Below are 17357 nucleotides of genomic sequence, written 5' to 3' on the forward strand. Positions count from 1 at the left end.
GTCTGTGCTGCAAGAATGAAGGTCGCGAAAATTCATTCTTGTCAGCACAACGTAGTAAATAGTGTAATGTAAAACCATTTGGCTCAAATGTCAAAATATTTATGTAGAATTTAAGTTTTTTGGGAATGTAATTAAATTTTGTGTTATGTGTGCCCAACGCCCACGAGAAGAGAACGTCCAACCGGAAGACGAGCCAAATCCATATCAGAGGGAGGCCTTTGTCCTGTCCTAGGAGTAGTCTGGAGAGGGTGGAGAGAGCACATTTCGAAGTCAATCAGTTGAAAAGTGGCCACATGTGAAGCTCTTGTCAAGTTGGGAAGCAAGTTCTTCCAGAAGGCAAGGAGCGGAACCACGGAAGAGGGATAAAATCAGCAATGAGGCTGATCACCTAGGTGTGAACGAAATGGTCCCTACAAGTCTCTCGTCTTCAGGCAGAACGAAAGCTGAAGAAATGTGTGAAGATTTTACAAAACTGGACCAGGTGGCCAAGCAGAAGAGAAAATGGATCCAAGACAAAGTCAAGGGGATCCCAAGCAATTGAAGGTGGTGAAAGCAAACATCGCCAACATGGAAAAATTTATGCGGCTCTGAAACCTTCTCTAGGTGAAACTAGTGACAGTGATGTCGAAAAAATTGGACAAGTGTGAAAATTTAGAGACAGTAACGACGTGGACATATTGAAAGTGAGGCGTTGGTGTGGAAATTTAGAATGTAATATTTGGTATGGTAGTTTGTAAGTTAAAATTATAAAGTGTTTATCGAGGCGACAAACTCGTAGGGCCGGGCATATGTCACATACGCGGAAATCGGGTCAGTTTGTTATCACCTAATATTCCGTAACAAAAATTATGTTTCAAAAAGAGGTCTGGGTTGCGATGTGTTTCATAACTCTAACACAGAAACGTTATCAATACTGTCGAGTCAGCTTTTCGAAACATAATAAAAACGCGAAATATTAGGGAGTCGAGTTTAGTGGTGTGAAGTCGAATAGAGTCCTTCTGAGTCCTGCTCAGTGCCGTTTAGTTCGTGATACCCAAAAGTGACATGTGCCCCTTAAGAAACATGACCGCCCCACAACCAATGTAAGTAGACATTCTCATCCAAATCATTTTCTGTAAATAAACCTTTTTTATACAAAACCATCCACATGACTTTTGATCACACAGTGTGACAATAATGTGCTAAGACTGTTGATGATGCTAAAATTTGTTTTATTTTATTAAATGTCGCATCACACTCTTTTGACCAAAACCACTTATTATTTTGTTTTAATAAATTATATAATGGACTCAAAACACTGGATCTATTTGGAATAAATTTTGTATAAAAGTTAATCATACCCAAAAATGACTTTAATTGCGTAATTGACATAGGAGGAGTAGTTCTTAAAATTGCTTCGGCTTTCCCTTTACTTGTGTGTAATCCATGTTTATCGATGACATGTCCCAAATAACTGACAGATTTTTGAAAAAAAACATTTATTGCTGGCTACTCTAAGTCCACAATCTTTTAATTGGTTGAAAACTAATTCTAAACGTTCCAAGTGTTCTTGATCATTCTTACCAGTAATTAAAATGTCGTCTAGAAAACAGACAACACCAGGAATAACAAATAGTTTTTCCATTATGTTTCAAAAATCGTGGGCGCGCTAGTAATACCGTATGGAAGACGTGTATAAGCAAATAAACCCTTGTGTGTCGATATAGTTACAAATTTTTTAGACTCATCGGTAAATAAAATTTGTTGATAGGCCTCCCAAAGATCAATTTTAGAAAATTTGTCACCGCCTTCCAATTGCGAAAAGAGATATTTTATTCGAGGCAATGGGTATTTTTGTTCGACTAAATATGGATTAACAGTGACTTTAAAATCTCCATAAATTCGAATTTTTCCATTTGCTTTGAGTACCGGTACAAGTGATGTACCCCATTCAGAAAAATCAGCAGGAACTAATACTTTAAGTGAATCTAATCGATCAATTTCTTCTTCAATTTTAGGTTTCAAAGCAAAAGGAACTGGTCTTGGATGGTAATATTTTGGAATAGTCCCATTTTTTAACTGTAGTGTGACTTTACATTTATTAAGATTGCCGATGCCACTCACAAAAATTTCACGATGGAAATTACATAACATTTGTACTTACCTGGGTTTTGATTTGCAAAACAATGTATTTATATTTGACGGCACCTCATTCACTTCTGCAACTGTTAATTTTATGCATCGCATTTCTTCGTAATAAAGGTGGTCCCCCATTTTTAATTACATAAACTTTAAGCACATAACAATTATTTTCGTACTTTGCGTCTAATTGTAAGTATCCCATTGATTTAAAACTCAACCCAGCTTAATCTTTAAAAGATAAATCATTTGAATACATTTTTTGTTGTTTAAAATGTTTTAAATACAGTTTTTCGGATATTGCACAGTGTGAAAAACCAAAATCAGTTTCAAAATTTATACGAACATTGTTTATAAATTTTATCATAAATTGGTTTAACATTACCGTTGGTGTCAATACTGTTCAAACAAAATATCGGTTCTTCTTACACCTGATCGGAAATGGGAGCTCTATAGCCTCTTCCAAAATCTTTTGCCGCATGTTCTTGCAAAACGAAGCCAAATGTCCTTTTACACCACACTTATGGCACGTATAATTACGAAATTTGCACTTAACTGATTTATGAATTTTTCGGCCACAAACACTAGACTACTGCTGCACAAATTTTCCTCGTCCAAGAGATGATGCCACGGATGTGGGTGGTGGAGCTACCGATGAATATGCACCAGCTTGCTTGAACTTTCCACTCCAAATTTTCCTTGTGACTTTGGATGTATGCTCCGAATTTCGATGATAATATTGATAATACACATTTTCATCCGCTTCTCGACTTTTCGATATATCAGAACATTCCATCACAGCAGCTTCCTTCGCTTGGGCAATTTTCACCATTTTAAAATAATTATTCAGACCATGGGTGGGGTCTTCTTCAAAGAGTCGGTCCATGATTTTTACATGTCTTAATCCCAAACAAAAATGTCTCGCATTACGGCATTACAACATCAAGTTCGTCGCTATACCCACACGAAGCCGCTAGGCTTTTCACGCGTGCACTCCACGTTGCTTGTGGTGATTTCCTTGCGGTATAAAATTTCAACCTTTGTGAAAAATAGAATTTTACAGGCTTAAAGTGGTCAGAAATAGTTTGAATTAACTGCGAATAAGGTTTATTCGTCAGCGCTTCTGGAAAGCAGATATTTCGTACCAGGAGATAAGTTTCTTCATCGAGCGCATTGATAAGGATTACTGAATTTAGGAACCAATTCGACTCGTCCCAAATGTTCTTGTTCAGCATAAAAATGCGTAATTTAACCAGCCTTGTATCTCTTATAATAACTGAAATCCATAGTGGAGCTCAAAAAACGGACACCTTGTGGACTATTATTTCTTATTAGAAATTGAGAAGTTTCTATTTTGTTAGTACATCTCATTTAAATTTTGTTAATGATTTAATTAGTAAGAATGTTCAGCATCTTCATTTATTTCGCAATTTTATAACGTAATAAGTTATCAATATTGCCAAGACTGTTTCTCGAATTATCGAAATACACAGTGTACACAAATTGACGCTCTTCAATTTGCTAAAGCACACGTTCCAGCAAGCTCTAGAAAAATAATGAAAAAATCCTCTCTTATTATTCTAAACAAAAATAACAAGGTGTTGGGGATTGCAGCTTCGTGGTCATGAATTAAAGGCACTGTTCTACTTTTCTCTATGTATTGGCTAAATATGCATTTCTAATACGATACAAGATGTTGCTGTTAAGAAATCTATATTCGTACTACTCGTTCAGCCCCTTGTAAGGGCAAACTCTCAATCTAGGGTGGGGGGCAGGTAGAACTTACAATGTAAATATAACACAAGGAAAGTAGAGGTTTTCCTCTTAATTTCTTTAAATGTTTTTTATTTGTGATAGAACCAAGGAAAAGACTAAATTCCTCGAATCTTCCACGTCAACGAAAATGAAAATTATGTATAATATAATCGTTAACATAAAATTTTCGAAATTCTAGTTATTTTTTCCAGAAAGCAAAAAAAATGATCTGGTAATATAGCAAATTAAAAAATTCCAACAATTAAATTAGAGAAACGGGGAAAACATTCAAGTACTAACAAATATGCCTGTTTTACAAATCTTATTACATCTTTTAAAAGTTTCTTTAAACGTTTTCAGAAAGCTTATGCGCTATTTTGTATACACTCTGTATGTGTAATAACAACGCAGAATATTCGGATATAAAAGTAGTTTTGAGATCATTTCACATGTTTTAAATTTCATTACGTGACTTAAAATATGGTGGAGGTGCCGGGTGTACGAGGGAAACAAAATCTACCGAAAATTCGATTGGAAAATTGGGAAGAAGGACAATTAAACTAAGAGAATTTTACTAAGTAAAGTGAGTAAAGTAACACTTTTTGTAACAAGTAGGCAGTTTCTACGAGTTAAAAAACGATACTCTATTCACGAGTTGCATACAAAATATTTTCTACATCAGTTATAAAACGTAATACTTCTTTCATTCATTCAATCTTTCATTCAAAACATAAGTTTGGAAAACTCTTTGTGTGAAACTCTGGAAATCATCATATTCTGTAAGTAAAGTGATGCTACAATGCAAATGTATGATCTTGCCACCGAAAGATACTTCAGACATTTGTTTACTCACGGACAAAGTGCCTACTTAATATCCCGAAAACCAAGCGCGCTGCGATTTTTGTAACAATGTGCTTGTCGACATACAAAATTGTAGAAAAAATTAAATAACTTCTGAACGGTTCAAGTAAATTGCAAAAACTAAATTGATTTATAAAGCCTGAAAACGTCCTCATCTAAATATGTACAAATATTCAGAGGGTGCCAGTTAAAAAAACATGTTAAAGACTGCATTGTAAAAAATGAAACACCCTGTGTAAGGCAAAATAATTTTAGGACGTGCACTTTGACCTCATTTGCAGTGACATTTCTTTCATTTCGATGTCTTTGACAGTGTAGGTGTAATCGCACACGCCCATATCAATGACTCTGTATATGGAATACTATCAAATTTACCCTGTATAAGTTTTGATTTATTTTAATTTGCTCGATCCTCCAACGTGTGGTCATGATGAAGTATGCTTTCTTTCCGTTATCATCGCATTGCAATTAATAAAGTTAATTACAATAAAAAAAGAAACATTGAAAAAAGTTATAAGTTGGCAGTTATAAAACAAACATGATAACTGATAAGGATTTGTCAATTGAAATTGTGCAATTTCGAAGGCAACTGATTGTTCCAAATCTTGATTTATTAGCATAGATGCGTTAGAATTGTTAAACAAACGAGAAAATTACTGAAGTGGAGTTAGAGCCTTTTAAAAGTGATAAAAGAGTTTTTAATGTAGAAGTAATGTCACTGAGATCTGAACATTTTCCAATAAAACTAACAAATATGGTTTATTTCTACCAGGATGTTATACAGAGCTTTCAGTGCATAAGGAGCCAGACTCAGTTATTGTTTTTTTCACGGTTAGATATGTTTTTCCCCTTTTTCCAAAAATGTTTTAAATGGTATTGTAGTCATGTTCCGTGGTCAAAGGAAATTAATAATAAATGAATGACAATCGAGAATTCGAGAATAATTATATTTATTATTTTCCTCTTACATATTTAAGCAAGTATATCCCACGTCAGTTCAGAGTAGAATTTTGCAACAGCGCATAGAATTTTTTGGAGTGAATTTTTTTTCACGTGAATTTTCTTGGCTCAAAATTTGTCGCTGGGACTTAGTTTAACACAGAATTCTTCTCTTATACAGAAAATTTGTTCTTTAATTTATTCCAAAAATTCAAATGTGTTATTACAAAATTCTACTATGAACTGACATGGAATATATAGGGTGATTTTTTAAGGCCAACATTAAAAACTTTTTAACTTTTAATAAAGGTAAAGTTTTAAAAATTTGCACTCGATCTAAATCGACCATTCTAAGTTCAACTGAATTATTTTCAAAATGGCTGAGCTTTCAGAACTACGAGAAATTGGCGCCAACTTTAAAATTTTAAATTGTAACCAATAGTCCGGGAGTAAGCTACTCGAATTCAACATGGCCATCCGGATTCGACTGCACACGATTACTGAAAACTGATTCTTATGTAGAATTTCCTGCTGAATTCGAAACTGTGGGTCGTTTTTTGTTTGGAATTGTCTTCATTATGAAAAAGACGTTTTTCTGAAAATTTTTGAAATACTAAAATTGCGCAAATTTTGTGTTTACATCGTCATATTTTCCTTCTGAATAAAGCTTGAAAATTCATTTTTTTGCACTAGATTCCCCTGTATCTGCAGATTCTAACGTATAGAAACAAACTTTAAATTTTACAAAAGAAAAGTAAGAAAATTATTAATTAATTATTAATTATTAATTATTAATTATTAATTATTAATTATTAATTATTAATTATTAATTATTAATTATTAATTATTAATTATTAATTATTAATTATTAATTATTAATTATTAATTATTAATTATTAATTATTAATTATTAATTATTAATTATTAATTATTAATTATTAATTTTCTTGTAACGTGTCAAATTTGTGTAGTGGAATTTTCAAGATGCGAAATTTTTTTTTTATTTTAATAGGTAGACCCATACATAAACGAGATCAAATGATGTCAATAGTTCAGATAAGTTTTTGGAATCATTTCGATATCTGTAATACTCATCAAGTTATTGCAAATCATAGTTACTGCAAAATGTGCGCGAGGTGGAGATCGCGGCATATCTCCCTTTGTCGTGACTACAGGACCACTGAACCAAGCTCGCTAGGTCAAATGCCGCGCTATGTCGTTCAACTCCTCTTAATTTTTATTTTATATTTTTTTCAATTACAAACATTTCAAGCGTCAAAAAATGATGGTAAATAAATCATCAATAATTTTTCACGTCAAAACAGTTTTTTACTAACTAAATCCCTTGAAATTGGTTAAAACACGTATTTTATTCCATGTTAATCACTTTCTACTTTTTTCGTCGTTTTTTTTTAATATGTGACTATAACTCAAGAATGAACTAAATTACTCAAAAATGCCTGAAATCACGTAAGTGCATTTTAAATAAAGAGTAATAAAGATTCTCCGTTCGATCACTTTGGTGAATACGTAAATTACGATACAAACATTATTATTAAAGAATTTTCAATTTACCATCATGCGATATTTGGTTTATTAATCAGAAAAAGAAAGCAATTGCAGAGTTTCGTTCAATAGACACAACATCTTTAAACTCGTTAGCTGATGGTTAATAATTAATAATTAATAATTAATAATTAATAATTAATAATTAATAATTAATAATTAATAATTAATAATTAATAATTAATAATTAATAATTAATAATTAATAATTAATAATTAATAATTAATAATTAATAATTAATAATTAATAATTAATAATTAATAATTAATAATTAATAATTAATAATTAATAAATTTTCTTACTTTTCTTTTGTAAAATTTAGAGCTTGTTTATATACGTTAGAATCTACAGATACAGGGGAATCTAGTGCAAAAAAAATGAATTTTCAAGCTTTATTCAGAAGGAAAATATGACGATGTAAACACAAAATTTGCGTAATTTTAGTTTTTCAAAAATTTTCAGAAAAACGTTTTTTTCATAATGAAGACAATGCGAAATCAAAAAGCGACCTACAGATTCGAATTCAGCAGAAAATTCTACACAAGAATCAGTTTTCAGCAATCGTGTGCAATCGAGCCCGGACCAACTTCTTAAATAAGCGACTTTTGAGATGCCTGCTCCCGGACTACAAACATTTTTATTACATTTTTGTATTTACCTTGTCAAACTGAGTAAAATTTTACAAAGTTGTTGATACTTATCTGTCATAGTTTTACTCATAATTATTAATTATATCATTTTTTTTGTTAAAATTTTCATTCGCAAAGGTTTTTTTAAAAATATTACACCCCTTGAACCTTTCGTGCAAAGTGAATATTTTTTTGCATTCAATAACCAAAGATTCGAAGAACTCTTATAGAATTTTCAAAATTGTCAACTGTCAAAATTCAAGCCTAATATGATTGTTGAAAAACAAAATGGTTATGAAAAATCGGCTATAACTCAGTTTTTTCAAATAGAACTACTCTTTTTTCATAATCGCAATCAAAAAAACAATAATATTTATGGTGACTTTTGCCAACACGTCCTTTTACAGTTTAAAAAAAATTACAAATAACGGATTTTACTTCGTAATTTTCATAATTAATCAAATAGACCTTAGAAAATAACAACATGGTCAACAATTGTCAAACTTTAACATTTATTTAGTTTTTAGGTGATTCATTATCGAATAAGCAGTAAAAAAATAACATTTAATTATGGTTTATTATAAATTCAGTGAATTATGTCGATTTTTTTTATAATCAACTGTCTATGCGCCGTCAAGTTGGCATTATCATAAATAGTAATTTTTTTTAATTAAGGTTGCTGTAATTTTTTACCTGGCAAATTCAATTTCCCAATTTTTACAAGTTGCTTCGAATTTAAAACACGTACAACAACGCATTTAGTAATTTTAGACCACCTTTAGGCTAACGAATTAACGACTAACACTAACGTGCAGTTTTCAAAAATGTCAAATCTGGTTCAAAATACAGAATACAGCCAGTTTCAAAAGTGGTTGGACATTAACTTTTAGAGTGATATAGTCGGGTCTTTATCAGAATTTTGTCACTGACAGTTGATTATATAAAAAAGAAACTATAAACTACTTCAGTCAGTTTGCAATTCGAAAGTGAACTTCTTGTGTGAAAATGGTGGACAAATGTAACACTTCTTTTACTTAATAGCACAATTGTATCGTATTTTTACATCATCATTTTAAAAAAATCATTGCAATCCGACAGTTGACAATTCTAAAGATTTCAGAAGACAATTCGAGCCTTCCGTTATCAAATACAAAAAGAATTATTCACTTATTGTAAAGAGTTCAAGGACTGAACTGAACCCCTGCAAATAAAAATTTTAACAAAAAAATTGGCATACGTAAAAACTATGATAATAAGTACTAACAATTATATAAAGGTACATTTTACTCAGTTCCAAAAAGCGAATTCAAAAATGCAATAAACATAGGTTGTTACTATTTAAAATTTCAAATTCTTGTAGTTTCAGAAATTCAGCCATCTTGAAAATATTTTAGTAAACTCCAAATGGCCGTTTTAAATCGTATACAAAATTTTAAAGCTCTGCCTATATTAGAAATTAAAAAGTTTGTAATAAAGGTTCCAAAAGAATCAACCTATATAGTTTATTTACATTATCGAGTATGGGAAAGATTAATTATTAAAAATAAACTCAGCGATAATATCTTTTCTGCTGACCAGATTCTTAATCTTAATTCTGATCGTCCCTTATCTGATCAAATTTCCGCCTAATTTAAAAAACAGGATGTGAAAATTTCGATCAATCATCCAGTTATTTATAGAATAAATGTATTTATCTTAAATCAGAAATCAAAATAACCCCAACTGGCTTAATCACGTATTTTAAAAACGGAATTTTTTAACAAGTTCAAGTGCGTATTTTGCAACAAGATAAACACTTTAGTGCAAATCTTTCAACTTTGAAATAATTTAAATGAGAATAAAAGGCACCAATCTAAAAATATTGTTGTGTCAAACAGCCACTTTAAAAATTAGTCCAGATAAACCCACTCGATCATATCAAACATTTTGGAGATAATTTTAAACCTATATAAAGAATAACAACAATCAGGAATCAACCAAAATGAAGTCGTTCATAATCTGTTTGTGCGTGGCCACCATTTGGGCCGTACCCATTTCAGAAGTAACCATTTTTCAAACAAAAACCCCCAACAAAATAATTATACAAAAAAATTTCAGAGGAAAGCAGTGTAATGTACCCATTATAAATATCCCTTTAACGTTATAATTATCATTATCATTAGTAAACATCTTTCATTATCATTAGCAAACGTCTTAAATTTAATTTGTATCATCTACATCCGGCATGTTCAACTTTGTACCTAATTACTTTACTATCTCGAGTCCACTTTTATTTGTACATTCTTCCGCTTATCGCCTTTCATCCCTCTATATATAAGAAATCATTTTTATGTTATAGGGCAGTCAGAATAAGTTAGTTGTTACTGTACGACCTAATGTCAATTCCAAATTCCAAATTTTAATAAATTATAGTAGTAGTTAGAAGTAAAGTGCTGGAGTTTCTCTTTCCCATCACCGGACCATCACAAAATTGGTGTCAGAAGTGGGATCGTAATAGTGCGGTTGGAAAATTTATTTCAAATTCAATTTGAAATTTCAATCAGCAAGTTTGGGAAACTTCGATTTGGGCTATCGTCCATCATCCAGTGGTGCAACATCCAGGTCTTCAAGGTTCGTGTATTCGTGCTACCTGCTGCATCGTCGCTACCATAGGTGACAAACGGCGATATTCAACCCCAGACGTGAAGGTTTTCGAAAATCGTGTGGTCCAGTGTAACATAATGGGATTCCAGCAGTTATCTTCCCTTGTGTAAGTGAATTTATTTGTTTGATGCCAACAACGAGATCTATGTCAAAACACAAAAAGGAAGCTACGACGAATTTAGAAGGAGCTACCGCGTCTAATCCACATTCAATCGGTTCAGAAGAAACTAACACGATTGATTCCGTTACGCCCAATTCGGATCAAAGTAGCCTCAATAATTTAAGTATTCAATCATCTAGTAATTTAATTAACCCTAACTTAAATCTCACCAACATGTCGATTTCACTAGAGTTAGCAGAAAAAATGTTAATTAAGTTTGATGGAACCAAATCAATGTTGTTCGAATTTATAGATAATTGTGATCAAGCTCATAATCTTGTTGGAGTCGCAAATCAACCACTTTTACTTTCAATTATTAAAACCAAATTAACGCATAACGCGAGAACTTTAACACGTAATAGAGAATTTACAAATTGGAAACAATTAAAGAAACATTTACTAGATTTGTATTCAGATAAACGTACAGTTGGTCAATGGCAATTGGAGTTAAATTCCTGTCGGCAAAATCACAATGAAAGTGTCGTTTCTTTTTCAAATCGTGTAGAAACATGCTACGTAAAATTAATAAATTCGCTAAGTGACAATTTAACCGAAGAAGTACGCAACGGAAACATTGATTTACTGCAAAATGAAGCTTTGAACGTTTTTATCACGGGATTAAATAAAGATTTGTCAATTTTAGTTAAAGCTCAAAAACCGGATACATTAGAAAAAGCAATCTCGATCGCGATTAACGAGGAACAGGAACTTAAATCCAAATACGAAATTCATAAATATCAAAACGTAAATAATAATTCGTCAAGTAGATTTTGTAATTATTGTAACAAATCGGGTCATAATTCATTTAATTGTCGGAACAAAAATCAACAACACAACCAGAACAAAAATTTTAATAATGTTCACCGAATTCAGAATCACACACATATCAATTCTCCAAGTACCAGTAATTCCTCAAAATTTAATCGTAACAATTTCCATAATAATAATTCTTCCTCTAAAATCCAGCCAAGATCTAACAATGATTTTCAAAGAAAATTCTGTAATTACTGCAAGAACAATGGTCATTTAATTAACGAGTGTCGTAAATTACAATATAACCAGTCGCGAAAGGAACAAAATAATAATTCCCGCATTAGATCTTCATCACAGTCCCTACAAAATTCAAACGGCAGTAATTTAAACTGCCCGGGCTCTTCGACGTTGGCGGAGAACTCGAGGACTGCCCACCAAATTTCCGCCGAATTGCAACATTAAACATTGCTGCTGTAACAAGTTATATTCCATTAAATATTGCTCAATTAAAAAATCATCCAGGTAAATTCCTTTTAGATACCGGTGCTGACATTTCGCTTGTAAAAATTTCTCATCTTAAAGGTCAAACTCATTGTTATGAAGACAATCTTATCACTCTGAAGGGTATTGATATAAACGTGACTCAGCATACGAAAACATTGTGCTATACTTATTTAGATTTCTATATCGGCAATCAGAAATTTACACATATTTTTCATGCAGTTCCCGATAATTTCCCGATTCCTTTCGACGGTCTTTTAGGTAACGACTTTTTAAAATCGTTCAACTGCCTAATTGATTATCAAAATGATAAACTATTTATAAATGATAAACATCTAGATATATTCCATTTAGAATATCCCATACGTGCGCAAATTCAACGCGATTACAAATCAAAATTTTCACAATCTAATTCTAATCCTCCATTAAGTCAGAACATTCCTGCTTACAATGAAAAATTTTCTTCAAATAAAATAAAAAACAATCAAACTGATTCAAATGTAAAATTTCAACTAGCTCCTAGAACAGAAACAATTGTAAAAATTAAAGCCATAAACGGAGAAATAAAAGAAGGCATTTGTCCAAATATTGATATACTTGAAGGTGTTTATCTCTGTCCAAGTTTTGTAAAGGTTGACAAAGATAGCAACATAATAACCTCAATTTTAAACACTACCGAAAAAATCGTTAATATTAAAAATATCGAAGTCACATTAGATCCAATCGATTATAGTGAAAATAGTGCGAATATTTCCTCATTACGTACGAGTACCTCTGATAATAATTTCAAATCAGAACGTTTAGAAAAAATTTCAAATTTATTACGAACTGATCATCTAAATTCAGAAGAAAAACAATCTTTACTACAAATTTGTCATGAATTTAATCATATCTTTTATATCGATGGTGACAAACTAACATTTACAGATACAATCGCGCATAATATTCCTACATCATCGAAAGTACCAATTAACGCTAAAACATACCGATTTCCAGAAGTTCATAAAGAAGAAGTCAATAAGCAAATTAATCAAATGCTCGATGAAAATATTATCGAACCATCTAATTCACCATGGAATTCTCCTATATGGGTTGTACCTAAAAAATCAGACTCTTCCGGAATGAAAAAATGGCGAATAGTTGTCGATTATCGTAAGCTCAATGATATAACTGTCGGTGACTCATATCCGCTTCCTAATATCTCTGAAATTTTGGACCAGTTAGGACATTCAAAATATTTTTCAACAATAGATCTAACATCAGGTTTTCATCAGATAAAAATGTCTACAGAAGATGCTCCTAAAACTGCTTTTTCTACTCACACAGGTCACTATCAATTTAATCGTATGCCGTTTGGATTAAAAAATGCACCAGCGACATTTCAACGATTAATGAATAATGTTTTATCTGGAATTCAAAATAACCGTTGTTTTGTTTATTTAGATGACATAGTAATTCATGCAGATACTTTAGAAAATCATAATAAAAAATTAAGAGAGGTATTTCAAAGACTATCAGAACACAATTTAAAAATTCAACCAAACAAATGCGAATTTCTACGTCACGAAGTAATGTATTTAGGACATAAAATCACTGATCAAGGTGTTAAACCTGATCCCAATAAAGTTAAAGCTATTTCAGAGTATCCTATTCTAAAATCACAAAAGCATGTCAAAACATTCCTTGGATTAATCGGATATTACAGAAGGTTTATTCCAAATTTTTCTTTTTTAACACAACCGTTAACCAAATTATTAAGAAAAAACGCAGAATTTATTTGGACTAGTGAACAACAACGCGCATTTGAAAATTTAAAATCAATATTAACCAATGAACCTTTATTGCAGTATCCAGATTTTACACAAACATTTTATTTGACAACGGACGCAAGTAATTTTGCTATCGGGTCAGTTTTGTCGCAAGGTGAACCTCCTAATGATTTACCAATAGCTTACGCTAGTAGAACTTTGAATAGGGCCGAATCAAACTATTCAACGACGGAAAAAGAACTTCTTGCTATTGTTTGGAGTGTAAAACATTTTCGACCGTACCTATATGGTAGAAAATTTAAAATCATAACTGATCATCGTCCATTAACGTGGTTATTTAATGTGAAAGATCCGGGTTCTAGATTAATACGTTGGCGACTAGCATTAGAGGAGTATGATTACGAAATTCTCTATAAACCAGGTAAATTAAATAAAAATGCAGATGCCCTCAGCCGAATTCCTCTAGATAATCTGTGTGTCAATCATTTCCGAACTGAGGACGACGATGAATCATATGCGAATTTCTTAAAAAAAATAAGAACAACTCTTATCACCAATGATAATATTGAAGAAGTTAATGGTAATATTATCGACTCAACCGATAACATCTGTTTATGCATTTCAAAGGATCTCGAATGTAAGGAATTAGTCCAAATACAAATAAAAGAGAAATTTACTAACAGCTATCAAATGTTACAAACAGAAACTTTAAACGTCAACGAAGTAATCAAAATACCAATAAATTCAGCAAATAACAAAAATATTTACTATATGATAACAAAAGAACATTATTGGGAATCTATATCATACGAAGATTTGTTTAATATTTTACAAAAATTAAAAAACCGATTAATTGCTGATAACGTAAAATCCATAAGCTTACCTAAATTAAACTCTTCCTTTGATAAACTTCATTTTCACAAAATTCGTTCAATGATAAGATACATTTTTAGAAAAACTAACATTAAAATTTACATACTTTCAAATGAAATCGTAATTCCGAACACTCAAGAAGAAATTAAGAAGATTTTAACGGAATATCATTCAAATCCTTGTGCTGGACAATTGGAGTTAAATTCCTGTCGGCAAAATCACAATGAAAGTGTCGTTTCTTTTTCAAATCGTGTAGAAACATGCTACGTAAAATTAATAAATTCGCTAAGTGACAATTTAACCGAAGAAGTACGCAACGGAAACATTGATTTACTGCAAAATGAAGCTTTGAACGTTTTTATCACGGGATTAAATAAAGATTTGTCAATTTTAGTTAAAGCTCAAAAACCGGATACATTAGAAAAAGCAATCTCGATCGCGATTAACGAGGAACAGGAACTTAAATCCAAATACGAAATTCATAAATATCAAAACGTAAATAATAATTCGTCAAGTAGATTTTGTAATTATTGTAACAAATCGGGTCATAATTCATTTAATTGTCGGAACAAAAATCAACAACACAACCAGAACAAAAATTTTAATAATGTTCACCGAATTCAGAATCACACACATATCAATTCTCCAAGTACCAGTAATTCCTCAAAATTTAATCGTAACAATTTCCATAATAATAATTCTTCCTCTAAAATCCAGCCAAGATCTAACAATGATTTTCAAAGAAAATTCTGTAATTACTGCAAGAACAATGGTCATTTAATTAACGAGTGTCGTAAATTACAATATAACCAGTCGCGAAAGGAACAAAATAATAATTCCCGCATTAGATCTTCATCACAGTCCCTACAAAATTCAAACGGCAGTAATTTAAACTGCCCGGGCTCTTCGACGTTGGCGGAGAACTCGAGGACTGCCCACCAAATTTCCGCCGAATTGCAACATTAAACATTGCTGCTGTAACAAGTTATATTCCATTAAATATTGCTCAATTAAAAAATCATCCAGGTAAATTCCTTTTAGATACCGGTGCTGACATTTCGCTTGTAAAAATTTCTCATCTTAAAGGTCAAACTCATTGTTATGAAGACAATCTTATCACTCTGAAGGGTATTGATATAAACGTGACTCAGCATACGAAAACATTGTGCTATACTTATTTAGATTTCTATATCGGCAATCAGAAATTTACACATATTTTTCATGCAGTTCCCGATAATTTCCCGATTCCTTTCGACGGTCTTTTAGGTAACGACTTTTTAAAATCGTTCAACTGCCTAATTGATTATCAAAATGATAAACTATTTATAAATGATAAACATCTAGATATATTCCATTTAGAATATCCCATACGTGCGCAAATTCAACGCGATTACAAATCAAAATTTTCACAATCTAATTCTAATCCTCCATTAAGTCAGAACATTCCTGCTTACAATGAAAAATTTTCTTCAAATAAAATAAAAAACAATCAAACTGATTCAAATGTAAAATTTCAACTAGCTCCTAGAACAGAAACAATTGTAAAAATTAAAGCCATAAACGGAGAAATAAAAGAAGGCATTTGTCCAAATATTGATATACTTGAAGGTGTTTATCTCTGTCCAAGTTTTGTAAAGGTTGACAAAGATAGCAACATAATAACCTCAATTTTAAACACTACCGAAAAAATCGTTAATATTAAAAATATCGAAGTCACATTAGATCCAATCGATTATAGTGAAAATAGTGCGAATATTTCCTCATTACGTACGAGTACCTCTGATAATAATTTCAAATCAGAACGTTTAGAAAAAATTTCAAATTTATTACGAACTGATCATCTAAATTCAGAAGAAAAACAATCTTTACTACAAATTTGTCATGAATTTAATCATATCTTTTATATCGATGGTGACAAACTAACATTTACAGATACAATCGCGCATAATATTCCTACATCATCGAAAGTACCAATTAACGCTAAAACATACCGATTTCCAGAAGTTCATAAAGAAGAAGTCAATAAGCAAATTAATCAAATGCTCGATGAAAATATTATCGAACCATCTAATTCACCATGGAATTCTCCTATATGGGTTGTACCTAAAAAATCAGACTCTTCCGGAATGAAAAAATGGCGAATAGTTGTCGATTATCGTAAGCTCAATGATATAACTGTCGGTGACTCATATCCGCTTCCTAATATCTCTGAAATTTTGGACCAGTTAGGACATTCAAAATATTTTTCAACAATAGATCTAACATCAGGTTTTCATCAGATAAAAATGTCTACAGAAGATGCTCCTAAAACTGCTTTTTCTACTCACACAGGTCACTATCAATTTAATCGTATGCCGTTTGGATTAAAAAATGCACCAGCGACATTTCAACGATTAATGAATAATGTTTTATCTGGAATTCAAAATAACCGTTGTTTTGTTTATTTAGATGACATAGTAATTCATGCAGATACTTTAGAAAATCATAATAAAAAATTAAGAGAGGTATTTCAAAGACTATCAGAACACAATTTAAAAATTCAACCAAACAAATGCGAATTTCTACGTCACGAAGTAATGTATTTAGGACATAAAATCACTGATCAAGGTGTTAAACCTGATCCCAATAAAGTTAAAGCTATTTCAGAGTATCCTATTCTAAAATCACAAAAGCATGTCAAAACATTCCTTGGATTAATCGGATATTACAGAAGGTTTATTCCAAATTTTTCTTTTTTAACACAACCGTTAACCAAATTATTAAGAAAAAACGCAGAATTTATTTGGACTA

The 17357-nt window shown here is 31.4% G+C and overlaps 1 pseudogene; it reads right to left on the bottom strand.

Moving 5' to 3' along the window:
* Positions 1 to 1073: 1073 nt before the first annotated feature.
* On the bottom strand, positions 1074 to 3579 carry LOC135266769 (uncharacterized; annotated as a pseudogene).
* Between the last annotated feature and the right edge of the window lie 13778 nt (positions 3580 to 17357).

The sequence above is a fragment of the Tribolium castaneum genome, chromosome 7 (genome assembly GCF_031307605.1).
Source record: "Tribolium castaneum strain GA2 chromosome 7, icTriCast1.1, whole genome shotgun sequence".
In the NCBI taxonomy this organism is placed as follows: domain Eukaryota; kingdom Metazoa; phylum Arthropoda; class Insecta; order Coleoptera; family Tenebrionidae; genus Tribolium; species Tribolium castaneum.